This window comes from Chenopodium quinoa, unplaced genomic scaffold (assembly GCF_001683475.1).
Source record: "Chenopodium quinoa cultivar QQ74 unplaced genomic scaffold, ASM168347v1, whole genome shotgun sequence".
Classification (NCBI taxonomy): domain Eukaryota; kingdom Viridiplantae; phylum Streptophyta; class Magnoliopsida; order Caryophyllales; family Amaranthaceae; genus Chenopodium; species Chenopodium quinoa.
This window is the reverse complement of record NW_018743262.1, coordinates 1480656-1494571: the sequence shown is the minus strand read 5'-3', so window position 1 is coordinate 1494571 and position 13916 is coordinate 1480656.

Sequence of the window (13916 nt, the reverse complement as noted above, 5' to 3'; positions counted from 1 at the left end):
AAATGCCTGACCCTTTCTTAGATTGGTCTCAAAGGTTATTTTCTCCAGATGCTAACTTTAACTTGGTTATTTTCACAGGGGGGAGAGGTTAGAAAGACGTTTGAGAAAAATCTCAAACGGGCTAGAGAAGAAACCCCCTCCATTCTCAACAAAACCAAAAAATCCACCTCCGCCTTAACTCCTAGCGCCTCAGCCGGGAACCAACAGATGCGAATAGGGGGGCAGCCTGGGCCTCGACCTCGTCAACCCCTCATCAGCAATCGGGGGGTTCACCACGCCTGCAAGCGGCTTCCGCTTGGCCGGCTCTGAAGGTAAGACCCCTTTTAAATCCCCGGCTGAGTTGGGGTGGCCTTTACGAGTGAAATCCCACTCCCAACAGACGCCATCCCCAGACGGTCGACAACAGATAGGTGCTGCCTTAATTTTTCTCTCATCACCTATTGATTATGGTGCAGATCAATCTCCCCGCTTCCATACGTCCAGAAGCATGCCAAGGAAATGCTTGACGCCGTCCGCAAGAGGGACAAAGACAACATCCCTAGGATTGAGACGTTCAATCTGGAACGCATTCCATCCCTTCTGGCTGAGGTAAGAGAATCGACAATTTTATTTTTTCCAAGTGCTTTACCCCGCCAGCAATACTAATACCGCTTGCTTTTTTGTAGGCTATGCTGCGGGTGGACGGGCTCAAGCGTCCTTATTCCCTCAAACGGGAAGAGGTAAAAAGGGCCAAGAAGTCCGCCATAGACGCTGATAATGTTGCTTTATACTCTACTATCGTATATGATCTTAAAACTAAAGCAATGCTAATGACACAGGCGTCAAAAATCCAGCAGCTGGAGCCGGATCTCAAAACGGCCAACCAGCGGGTGAGCGACGCTGATACGACCGAGAAGAAGGCGGAGGAGGCCTAGAAAAAGGTGGATGAGAGCACCAAGAAGGCTGACGAGGCGCTCAAGAAGGCCCAGGCGGACCTTGGCACACTTCAAGGTGTTTTTGAAGAGAACACCAACCTGAAGACCAAGGTTGAGAGGCTGAAGAAGGAGGCTGCTCAGGCTCAGACGAAATTTGCAGCAACTTTGGAGGCGGAGCAAAACCGCCTGGTTGTTGAAAGTGATGCTGACAACGACGCCCGCATGAAGATCGCCTGGGCCGCCTTGTACCCAGACGTGGATTATAGTGTCTGGGCACTGGCTCATAGTTACGCCGAGTACGTGGTGTACTTGAGAGATAAAGGTGAGCCACAACCTCTGTCCTTTGAAGCCTGGGTCAACTCCAACAATGAGGCCCCCGCGCCTGAGCTACCTGGTCCGGGTGTAGCACAAGAGATCACCTTAGATGATGAGGAAGAGGACCAGGAGGCACCGCATGCAGGCCAGAAGTGACTTTTCAGCGGCAGTATGCCGATCTCTGTTTTTTTTTTTCTTTAATTCTGCGGCAGTATGCCAAAACTTGCTTTTCCGGCCTGCGTGCCGAGTATCTTTGTATTTACCGGCTGTGGAGCCGGGTTAATTAACAATTTCTCTTTTCTCCTGGACGGGGTCTGGTTAACATTTGATCCACTACAACCATTTGGTTGGGTGGACTTTTAAGGAATGCACCGACTGAGTCGGTTTTGATCATTTTGCGTTTGCGTTTGAATTTCAATTTTTGCAAATTACAATTTTTGTATTTTTTGCCTAACTTATCAAAAGCATGCAGCGATTTTTTGCCGAACTTATCAAAAGCCCGGCTGTCCTTGCCCTTGGACGGCTGTGTGATTGGTTTCAAATGGAGTAGGTTGATTGACTTAGGAACGTCTGATGCTGCAAAGAGCATGATACATTCGTAAGTCAATCAATCACAGTAGTGATTGCCCCAAACCAAGTGCACAGCCGTACACCAACAGGCGTTCTAGTTACTAAGCAGACGGAGTTTATCCGTCTTGGTAGACATTGCATAGCCATTGCACAATTCTTTTGTCCTAATTGGGGTGGAATGTACAACTTTGTAATAAATATCCTAAGTAAGAACTTCATCCGGTGACCGAATGATGCCCAAGGGCATCCGGTATTCGGTAACTTGATCGTTCTTCACAGATCTTTCTGGTCAGACGGCTATGAGTTGACCAATTCGGTCATTCTATTTTTACCGTCTACATAGATACGTAGAACCGACAAATATTCTGTTCTCTACGACGATTGCACCCGGAGGGGTGTCGCCGGACGCCTTTTTCCATGTTGGGACGGGCGATTTTATAAAATGAGAAACCATCCAACCATTTTAGCCTTTGGTCTTGTTTGTGACCGGTTGTATAGCCACTAAGCGTTTTTGTGCTTAATTTTTAATCGGAGCATTGGCCGAACGTTATTGAATTACACTAAGTGTCGAACTTAGTTAGTTAAAAAGTAAGCCCGTCTGGATCATTACCCAGGTGAACCGGCAATTATTAAGTCAAACTTAGTAAAATAAATAAAGAGTACATCTGAGTACTACCTAGACGGTTAAGCAGCTATAACCCTTACTAAGTGTCAAACTTAGTTAGTTATATAAGAATCCGTCTGGATATTACCCAGGCAGAAAAACGAAAACAATTTTGCAAACAAAGTCTGAATTCCCATTAATTAACTCACAGTTTACAAAAAACTGACATTCTCAGAAGTAGTATTTTTTCAAATTGTCTACGTTCCAAGTTCTAGGTAGGCGCCTTCCGTCTTGAGTTTCAAGGCGATAGGTGTCGTTCCTTACTTCTTCATAGATCCGGTAGGGGCCTTCTGATTAGGGGATTTTGCTCCCACCAATCGGAATGCGCCACGTGGGCCAATCAGGTCCTGCCAAGTGTCCCTCAGTTGGAACTGTCAGGGCTTGCCACGTGGCACCCGCTTATTTGTCCACCTTTGACCTATTATGTCATGACACGTGGCATACTCCATGCCTAATGGAGAAACCGGCCACCCAGGCCCAACTTCCGAGGGAAGCCCAATCAGCCCTAGGTTAACCTAAACCTAGGATTAGCACGTTTCCCAAGGTTATAAATACCTCCCTTAATCCTCATTAAGAGAGATTACATGAATAACAGGCTGATCACGCTAAAAAAGCAGATTACCTACATTAAATACTCTCACCTAGAGAGACCCAATCACTTTAATTTCCGCATTAATTAATCCTTAATCAAGTACTAACTTGACCGTTGGAGGCGGAGCTCCCACCACCAGGAGTCTCCGTTGTTTTGCAGGTACAAGCGTCCGGTTCCAGTCTCGGAATTGTAACCCTCCCGTTGGACATCAGAAAACCCCGAAACATTTGGCGCCGTCTGTGGGGAGAGTACTTCTGAGATGGCATCCACGTTTGTACCGACTCCTGAAGAGAGGCGTCCCCTAGACGACCCTCAAGTTCAGTCGGACCACGATACTGAGAATGAATTTGAAGTTGAAGCTCACACAGCTTCAGACGGGACCCTAAGGGCCCGACGTACCCGTCAGACCGAAAGGAGAGAACGGGAACATCTTCAAACTGGAAGTGAGCCAGCAGGCGCACCGCCTGTTCGGCAACAGCCGACTGATGGGTCTGCTCCCATCACAAGGAACGAACTCATGACCTTCATGAGGGACTTCAAGGGAGAAATTCAAGAGTTGATCAAACAGAAGCCGCCTGCTCTGGACAAGGAGCAGTCGGCTAAGAAACCCTCCACTTCACAGAAGAGGAAGCCAGTTCAAGGGCGAGAGGCGACTCCTCATCCTAAATCTAGGAAGCGGGAGCCGACTGCCCTTGATTTCACAAAATACCGTTTTCCTACTCCAGGAACTAGGAAACCTGTTCGTCATATTCAGGCGGACGGGTCGAGAAAAACAAACACAGACGCTCGCCTACTGCTAGAGCAGAAGAAGAGTGACCGATTGTCAGAGTCGGCCTCTACTTCAAACTTCCAAGACAGTCTGCGAAATACCTCGATGAGGCATACTTTGTCGTATCATGAGAGTCAGTCAGGCGGCACCTTCCGTCAGTCCGGCTATCATAGCGACCAGGCGGTACCAAACTTACCGTTTGTACCGCAACAACAATATTTCTTACAGCCACCTCCGTTTGGTGGACATGCAGCAAAAAATGTCCAACCTATGGACTGGCAGCTACGGTTGCTTAGACTTGGTGAACAGCCGTCGGCCTTCTCCAAGGAAATTACTGAAGCCGCTCAGCCGGCCAAAGTGAAAAAAGTATTAGTAGGCGCCTATGACGACACTACTAACCCAGAAGACCATCTGATGGCATTCACCAACCTGATGTACCTTCAAGGGTTGGATGATCCCACCTGGTGCAAGTGTTTTCCAGCGACTCTCAAAGGAATCGCACAACAATGGTTCGGCAACCTGCCGACTGGTTGTGTAAATAACTTCAGGACGCTTGCTTACTTATTCACCTCCAACTTCGCCATGAACATCCCTGCGAAGAAGACGACCCTTGATTTAGGAACAATTCAGCAGGGCGAGAAGGAGGGGCTTCGTTCTTACATCAGGCGGTTTAACCTGATGAGAATACAGATTCAAGGGTTACCGGATGAAGTAGCCTATACTGAATTTTTCAGAGGTCTCTAAGACGGGTCGACCTTCAATTTTGATTTGGTCCGAAAGAGGGTGGCGACTCTTCAAGAGGCCTTGATTGAAGCGGAAGCCTATATACAGGCGACTGATCTTTGTAGTACGGGAAAACAGTCGGACGGGAAAAGGTTCGACAAAAGAGAAGGACGACAGAAACAGTCGTCAAACAAAGACGAGAAAAGAAAAGAGGTCTGGGCGGCTGATTCCTCTAAACAGCCGGCCTAGAAAAAGAAAAAAGAATTCAAACCATACTCCCCAAAGTATGCGTTTAACAAGGATAGCCAGTTTATCCTAAAGGAAATCAAGGGACGGATCTCAATTGAGAAGCCGGTCCCCATGAAGGGTTCTGCAAACAACCGGAACCAAGATAAATTATGTGCTTATCACGAAGATGTTGGTCATCACACCAATGAATGCATCAGTCTCATGCGGTATCTGGACTGCCTGGCCGAACAAGGTGATCTTGACACTTATGTCAAGTAATCTACGAGGAACACTTCCTTAAAAAAGCAGTCGACAAAAAAGAATCAACAAGCCGACAGCTCCGATACAGATGATGCAGTCGTCTACACCATTGCAGGCGGCTTCTTAGGTGGCGGCCCCACTATTAGGGGAAACAAAGACAATATCAGGCAGTTAGATGTAAATTCCGTTCACCAAGAACGGCCCTCCAAATATTCATTTCCTGAGATTGTCATCACTGAAGAAGATCTAGGAGGGGTAAGAGGGCCGCATGACGACCATATCGTTATTGAATGTAAAGTGGCCAACCAGAGAGTTGGCCGAATCCTCATAGATACCGGAAGCTCCTCAGATCTCATCAGTAGCAAATGTCTGTCGAAACTAAAATATCAGACTGATTGCATACATCCGGCCTCCCACCCTTTAGTAGGGTTTGGAGGAGGAGTCGTCCACCCAGTGGGACGAGTGGATTTACCCATCCGCCTGGGCGAAAAAGGGGAAGGACGACACATGGTAGTCCGATTCCTGGTAGTAGAAGAACTCTCGGCTAACAACATGATTCTGGGACGACCAACCCTGAATAATTCCAAGGCTGTTATAATCCCATCTCTTATGTTGCTCAAGTTTGAGAGGGATAATGGAACAGTCGGGTCCCTAAGGGGAGATCAGAGGATGGCCCGAGAGTGCTATCTCTCGGATGTCAAGCCCATTGTTATGGCCACTGGGTCGAGTGGTGGAAAAATAGACCTTGACAATGTCAAGGAGATTGCGCCTGTTCAAAAAGAAGGCGGCAAGAAGAGAAAGGCCTCCTAGACAGGGGCCGCAAGAAAAGACAGAAAATAGCAATCATTGGCAGAGGAGCGGTCGAATGAATTCCGCCCTCAGCCGGCTGGTGAGCATACGGACCTGATCCTGGACGACTCACGTCCTGACCGAACAGTCAAAGTTGGGACGACTGCTCTGAGAATCCTAGGTGACGACTTTCACAAACTATTGAAAGAATACAAGGACATCTTTACATTCGAAGTCCATGAAATGCCAGGCATTAGTCCTGATCTGGCGGTACATAAACTGGCCGTGGATCCGAAAAAGAAGCCAGTACGGCAGAAGAAGCGGAACCATGGCGAAGAAAGAAGTCAGGCGGCAGCCGCCGAAGTTAAAAAATTACTTGATGCAGGGTTCATTCGGCAATGTTACTTCCCAGACTGGGTTGCAAATGTGGTGCTTGTTAAAAAGCCGAATGGCACCTGGCGAATGTGTGTAGACTACACAGACTTAAACAAGGTGTGCCCCAAAGACAGTTACCCTCTGCCTAAAATTGATAACCTGGTCGACTCAACAGCCGGCCATGCTTTGATGAGCTTTATGGACGCCTACTCTGGTTTCCATCAAATTCCTTTATGGAAGAAAGATCAGGAGAAGACGGCTTTCGTTACTGATCAGGGGTTATACTGTTACACGGTCATGCCGTTTGGTCTTAAGAATGCCCCGGCTACCTTCCAGCGAATGATAAACAATGTGTTCTTTGATCAGATTGGGAGAAACGTCGAGGCATACATTGATATGATTGTCAAGACTAAACTTCAGAAAGATCATCTGTCGGACCTCCGAGAAACTTTCGCCACACTCAGGCGGCACCATGTAATGCTCAATCCCAAGAATTGTTTCTTTGGAGTTGAGTCTGGGAAATTTCTCGGATTCCTTATCAATCAGAGAGGAATAGAGGCGAACCCTGAGAAGGTGCAGGCGGTCATTGACATGCAGTCGCCTCGTACCATCCGAGAGGTTCAGAAGTTAACAGGTTGTCTGCGGCCTTCGGAAGATTTCTAAGCCGATCAGGCGACAAATGCTTATACTTTTTCCAGGCAATTAAGAAAAAAACAAGGTTTGAGTGGGGGCCGGATGCTGAGGCCGCCTTCCAGAAATTGAAAGTTCACTTGCATTCCTTGCCGAGGCTGGTCAGCCCGTTGCCCAAAAAAGTACTCTACATGTACCTGGCCGTCTCTGATCATGCGTTAAGCGTTGTTCTCCTTGCTGAAAGAGACGGCTGTCAGCTCCCGGTCTACTTTGTCAGTCACATACTGAAAAATGCCGAGTTGAGGTATCCCTTAGTGAAGAAATTTGGTCTTGCACTCTTCATGGCTGTTAAAAAATTGAAGCCCTACTTTTTGGCACATGCAGTCGTCGTGTATACTGACCAACCTATCAAGCGGCCACTGACCATCATGGAGTTGTCAGGCCGAATGATCAAATGGGCTATAGAAATTCAGAGCCTCGAAGTTACTTTCGAGCCTAGAAAAGCAGTGAAGGGGCAAGCCTTTGCTGACTTTATTGTTGAGATGACTCGTCCCCCTGACTCTCAAGTACCAAACCAAGTCTGGAAGGTATATGTGGACGGAAGCTCTACTTCAAATGGTTGTGGAGCAGGCGTCATATGTCAGTCGCCGGAGGGCGACAAGTACGAGTATGCTCTACGCTTCAGTTTTCAGGCCTCAAACAATGAGGCAGAATATGAAGCTTTACTAGCCGGAATCCGCATGTGCAAGGCGGCAGGGGCAAGAAAAATAGACGCATGTTCTGATTCACAATTGATAGTGAGTCAGTACAATGGCGAATACGAAGCAACCCATCCGGCCATGATCAAGTATTTACAGGCGGTCCGACAAGCAGTCGACTCCCTTGAGGATTTCCATCTGATCCAAGTGCCGAGATCAGAAAACAACCAGGCGGATGCACTGTCAAAATTAGCATCATCCGCCTCCTCTGATACTCCTCGCACTGTTTTTTGGGAAGTAATGGAGAAGAGAATCATCGAGGAAGACCCTATTGGAATCCTAGATAGAATCTCAACCTGGGTGGATCCAATCAGGGCATATCTGACAAACGGTACCCTGCCGGATGATCATCAACAGGCGGCAGCACTGAAAAAACGAGCAACCAGTTTTGAAATAATAAGGGAGAACTTCACAAAAGGGGGTACCTTCAACCCTTCTTAAAGTGTGTTACTCCAGAAAAGGGACGAGAGATACTAGACGATCTTCACTCTGGTTACTATGCTTCCCATATAGGCGGTAGGACGCTTGCTCAACGGGCAAGGCGGTAGGGCTACTTTAGGCCTACTTTAGAAGCAGATGCAATGGAGATGGTGAAAAAATGTGACAAGTGCCAAAGGTTTGGCAAGCTAATTCACCGTCTGGCTACTGACCTCACTACCATTCATAGCCCACTACCGTTTGCTAAGTGGGGCATGGATATTCTGGGTCCATATACGCCTGCTACAGGCGGAAGGAGGTACATACTTGTTGCCGTCGACTACTTCACTAAATGGGTAGAGGCGGAGGCTGTAAAGGGAATCAAGACGAAGGATGTAATTTCATTCATTTGGAAAAATGTCATCACTCAGTTCGGGGTTCCCATGTCTATGGTTTTTGATAATGTCCCCAATTTGAGACGCCTGTTCTCAAAAGGTGGTTGGGTGACCAAGGAATTGCACACTACTTTGCATCTGTCGGCCGTCCACAAGAAAACGGCCAGGTAGAAGCCTTTAATAAAATCATCTCAGACGGTCTCAAGAAAAAGATTGAACGAGCAGGCGGCCTATGGGCGGATGAATTACCACATGTTCTCTGGGCCATTAGGGCGACTGAAAAAGGGGCGACTGGAGAAACTCCATTCCTCCTAACTTATGGTGCGGAAGCTGTTCTTCCAATAGAACACTACGAGCCGACTCTTCGAGTAATGCTATATGACGAAGAGGCAAACTGGGAAGCCATGCGCCTGACATTAGACTCACTTCCTGAAAGAAGGGGCAATGCTGTCTTGCGCCATGAAATTTACCGCCTGAGAATGACTAGATCATACAACAAAAAAGTACACAGGCGTCCACTCAAAGTGGGGGACTTTGTACTTAGAAAAATGGAAGCAGTTGGTAGGGCTAATGAGTCTAGCAAACTAACTCTCAACTGGGAAGGACCCTACCGAATCTGTGAAGAGGTCAGGGACGGTACCTACCGTCTGGGAACACTAGACGGACAACCGTTGCCTCGAACTTGGAATGTAGATAATCTTAAGAAATATTTCTTTTGAATGATGTAAATAGTCAAGGGCTACTTAATAAAAGTTTGCGTACTTAATATTCAATTTTGTACTAAGAGGGGCACGCCTACTAACAAACAGTCGGCTACTCTCCATGTTTAATTTTCTCTTCAGAGGGGCATGTCGTCTGTACCTTTGCAGTCGGCTACTCTCCATAGAGTATTGTACTCTATCTTCAGAGGGGCATGCCGTCTGTACCTTTACAGTCGGCTATTCTCCATAGAGTATTTTACTCTATCTTCAGAGGGGCATGTCGTCTGTACCTTTACAGTCGGCTACTCTCCATTGAGTTTTTTACTCTATCTTCAGAGGGGCATGCCGTCTGTACCTTTACAGTCGGCTACTCTCCATTGAGTTTTTTACTCTCCATAGGGGCATGCCGTCTGGACAAATAGTCGGCTACTCTCCATAAAAGAGGGCCGACTGGTTCCAAACACACGGCCACCCCCCTTAACTAAAAATGATTAGGGCCTTGCCGACCCTGTGCCTAACAGGAAGCTACCCTCCTTCTACTTAGCACCTACGTTCACCAAGAACTAACCAAGGCCACAGGCCGAATGATCAGACCAGGCGCCAAGCCAACTGATCAAATCTTCAAAACTAATACGACCTGTCCCAACATCATAGTAGGCGTCCGGCGCCATCCCTCCGGATGAAATTCGTCGCAGAGAGCAACTCCCTTTTGGGTGGAACATTGCTCTATAAACTAATTACACGGCACCTATACGACTGTCCCCAAGGGCAACCCCGTAGCCGTTTATGAGACAAGGATAACTCTATCACTAACCAAACCAGTGGTAGCAGTTGACATCTGAGTCAGATGACCGCCTGTATTACTTGGGATAAATGCAAGGGGTACCTCTTGAGTTAATAGCCAACAAACATTGGCGAATCAAAAGGTTCATCCGGCCTCCGCCGTCTGGTACCTTTACTACTTAAGCAGGAGTGACAGCGACTGAGTAACACCAAAGTTAACTCATAGTCACTCTCTCAAACTTAGTATGGGGCCTAAAAGTTATGAGTCGTCCGCCTGTTTTTAACAAACAGGGGCTCTCAACCACTACTCCTGCTAGGTTAACAACCTATGAGTTAAAAGCCAACAAACATTGGCGAATAAAGGGGAACAACCGGTACCCACCGCTTGATACCTCTACTACTCAGTTACTTGGCGACTAGGTAACAATCATTTTTACTTGGTCAAACCACTTTCCTACTTGGTTAATTTTACAAATGACAGGACCGCCTGCCTAAAGGGGATCCAGTCTTTAAAATGGTTCGAATACTGATTGGATAAATGGCCGACTGATCGTCTAGCCTGGAAACAGACAACCAGTCGTCCAGGGGCATAGGCGGCGTGACTAACTATCCGTACCTGTCTGCAACTATCGGCCATGTAAAACAGTCGGTATAGTGTACAATTGGATATCAGAATATTCAATACTTGAACAAATTTGAAGCAAAACAAAAAATTCATTAAAAAGAAGCCGGTCATTAAAGACCGGCAAAATATTCAGAGCCTCGGCCCCCTGGCCTGGTAAATACTAAACAAACGGCACACAGGCCGTGGAAAGAAGACATAAAACTTAAGAAGGGGGCAGATCTTCGATATTAGCAGCTGCCGCCTGGTCAGCACTCTTCTTGCTGGACTCGGCTTCAGCTGCATCCTTTTTTGATGCATTACCCCCAAGCGGCACAAGCGCCACTACCGGCTCCTCCTCCTCCAACGCCTCTTCCTCAGCAGCCGCCAGGATCTCTTGATTATATATATAAGAACACTGGCAGTACGTTTTTTCCCAGGAGAGAATGAAGAACTGTCAACTGTAAAAAGGGAAGGGGTCACTTTGACTCCTCCCTCAGAACTGCCGGCTTTCAAGCCGCTTTGTTTCACTTCCGCATCTGGCGCCTGGTCAGATGTTTCACTAATCGGCACCCTGTGGGAGGAGCCGTCTGAATTTGAGATCCTGGCAGTCTTTTTTGTTCTGGCCATTATGCTCTGCATAGACACAGATACAATCGGACTTTGTATAAAGGGCAAAGATGGGTCCAGAAAAGGGCAGGCGGCACTCCTAGTCCTAGATTCAGCCGTCCCCGGTGACCTGCTGATCACTAACCTAGGTCGTGTCGTGTGCTTCCGCGGTGCCATTTCAAAAAGAATAAAGAGAAAATTAAGAGTAAGAGAACCGACGGTTACCTGAACGAGTGACGGTTGATGAAGTTCTGAAAATCCTTTGCAGTCGGCTTGTCAGAGCAGGTGGTAGGCAGAAAGAGTCCAAAATGTCAGAGCAAGTTCAGGGGTCCGAATGTTCTCTCACAAAGTTCTCAAGTGTGAATGACTGAAGTCAACACTCCCTTATATATAGGCGAAGTGAGAAGGCGAAGGGTCACTTCCAGAATTCATAATTTGGGCGGGAGAATCTCTCGACCTTTCGCCAAGTGACACCCGTAACAGCCCGTCGCCTGTTACAGTGCGACACCTGTCACAGGTAACACTTGACCAGTCACGTGCCACCTGTGAGGGGAAAATGCTTAGGGGATTTTGCTCCCACCAATCGGAATGCGCCACGTGGGCCAATCAGGTCCTGTCAAGTGTCCACCTATTATGTCATGACACGTGGCATACTCCATGCCTAATGGAGAAACCGGCCACCTAGGCCCAACTTCCGAGGGAAGCCCAATCAGCCCTAGGTTAACCTAAACCTAGGATTAGCACTTTTCCCAAGGTTATAAATACCTCCCTTCATCCTCATTAAGAGAGATTACATGAATAACAGGCTGATCACGCTAAAAAAGCAGATTACCTACAGTAAACACTCTCACCTAGAGAGACCCAATCACTTTAATTTCCGCATTAATTACTCCTTAATCAAGTACTAACTTGACTGTTGGAGGCGGAGCTCCCACCACCAGGAGTCTCCGTTGTTTTGCAGGTACAGGCGTCCGGTTCCAGTCTCGGAATTGTAACTCTCCCGCATGACATTAGAAAAGCCCGAAACACCTTCCAATTTGGAGTTAGCATTCCAAGCTTATTGGCCCTACTGGTTGCCTCCATTTTTTGTAACACTAAGTTGTCAACTTTCAAGGGACGCTTGTGTACTTTCTTGTTGTAGGCGCTGGTCATTCTCAGACGGTAAATCTCATAACGCAAGGCGGCATTGCCTGCATTCTGGGAGTGATTCCAATGCTAGGCGCATTGCTTCCCAGTTTGCCTCTTCATCATATAGCATGACTCTGAGAGTTGGCTCATAATGTTCAATGGGCAAGACAGCTTCAGCATCGTAAACCATGAGAAATGGAGTTTCACCGGTTGCCCCCTTTGCTGTTGTCCGGATGGCCCATAGGACATGGATTAACTCTTCTGCCCACAAGCCACCGACTCTTTCTACTTTCTTCTTAATGTCGTCTGAGATAAGTTTGTTGAAGGCTTCAACTTGGCCGTTTGCTTGGGGCCGACCGACTGATGCAAAATAACTTGAGATCCCTCTATCTCCCAACCAAGTTTTTAGATGAGGTGTCTCAAACTGAGGACCGTTATCAAACACCATAGACATAGGTACCCCATACCGGGTGATAATGTTCTTCCAAATGAAGGAAATTACGTCTGAGGTCTTGATGTTCTTAACCGCCTCAGCCTTCACCCACTTGGTGAAATAATCCACAGCCACCAAGATGTAGCGCTTTCCGCCTGGAGCAGGCGCGTAAGGACCTAGAATGTGCATGTCCCATTTTGCAAACGAGATTGGGTTGTGGATGGTCGTTAGATCAGTAGACGGACGGTGAATAACTTTGCCAAATTTTTGGCACTTGTCACATTTCATCACCAACTCCTTGGCGTCTGCCTCATGAGTAGGCCAAAAATAATGTCGCCTGGCTCTGACGGCTAGGGATCTGCCGCCTATGTGGGAGGCGCAGAATCCCGAGTGCAAGTCTTCGAGAACTACCTTCCCCTTTTCTGGGGGTGAAACACTTCAACAGAGGATTAAGAAACCCCGCCTTGAAGAGTTCTCCGTTTCTCAACTTAAAGCTTGCAGCTCGCTTTTTCAGGACGGCTGCCTCCTGTGGCGAATCAGGAAGTGTACCGTCTGAAAGATAGGCCCGGATGACCTCCATCCAGGTAGAGCTTCGGTCCAGAATTCCAATGGGATCTTCATAGATGCTTCTCTTTTCAAGAACCTCCCAAAAGACTTACTGAGGCGTATCATGGTAGGCGGAATTTCTCAAGTGCCCCGACCTCTTCTTTGACTGCCTGAAGATATTTGATCATAGCCGGATGAGTTGCCTCATAGCTTCCCTCATACTGGCTAACGACCAATTGGGAATCAGAGTAGGCATCAATTTTCATGGCCCCTGCCGCCTTACACATACGGATGCCAGCTAGCAGGGCTTCATATTCCACCTCATTATTAGAGGCCTGAAACTTGAAGCGTAGTGCGTATTCAAATATGTCCCCTTCAGGAGACTCGTAGATTACGCCTGCACCACAGCCGTTCTTTGTAGAGCTCCCTTCTACAAACACTTTCCAAACCTGATCAAGATTATTCGGAGCCACCGGACAGGTCATTTCAACAATGAAGTCGGCAAACACCTGACCTTTCACTGCCTTTCTTGGTTCGTAAGTGATTTCAAGGCTTTGCATTTCAATAGCCATTTCAACATTCTCCCGGATGACTCGAAGGTAGACATTGGCCGCTTGAGTGGCTGGTCGGTGTAAATCACCACTGGATGTGCCAAAAAGTAAGGCTTCAGTTTTTTGAAATCCATATACAAAGCAAGGCCAAATTTTTCAACCAT